Raw genomic sequence first — 229 nt, forward strand, 5'->3', positions numbered from 1 at the left:
AGAAGAGAAGGCCACCCGTCAGGACCCCGGTGGCACACACCTGTGCTATCTGCCACCAGCTGTGTCCTACGCTGCCCCTTCTTAGGCCAAGGCCAGAAAACAGCATGGTTCTGACGGGACCCCATCCCTCACCCGACTCCCCTCCCTAGAGAGCAGCGGGAAAATTCTTCCAGGGCGGGGTGTCGTGACTGGAGCAATGGCAGTCCTCAGGAAGAGGACTCCGAGAGAG

Source organism: Suricata suricatta, chromosome 2 (assembly GCF_006229205.1).
Source record: "Suricata suricatta isolate VVHF042 chromosome 2, meerkat_22Aug2017_6uvM2_HiC, whole genome shotgun sequence".
In the NCBI taxonomy this organism is placed as follows: Eukaryota; Metazoa; Chordata; class Mammalia; order Carnivora; family Herpestidae; genus Suricata; species Suricata suricatta.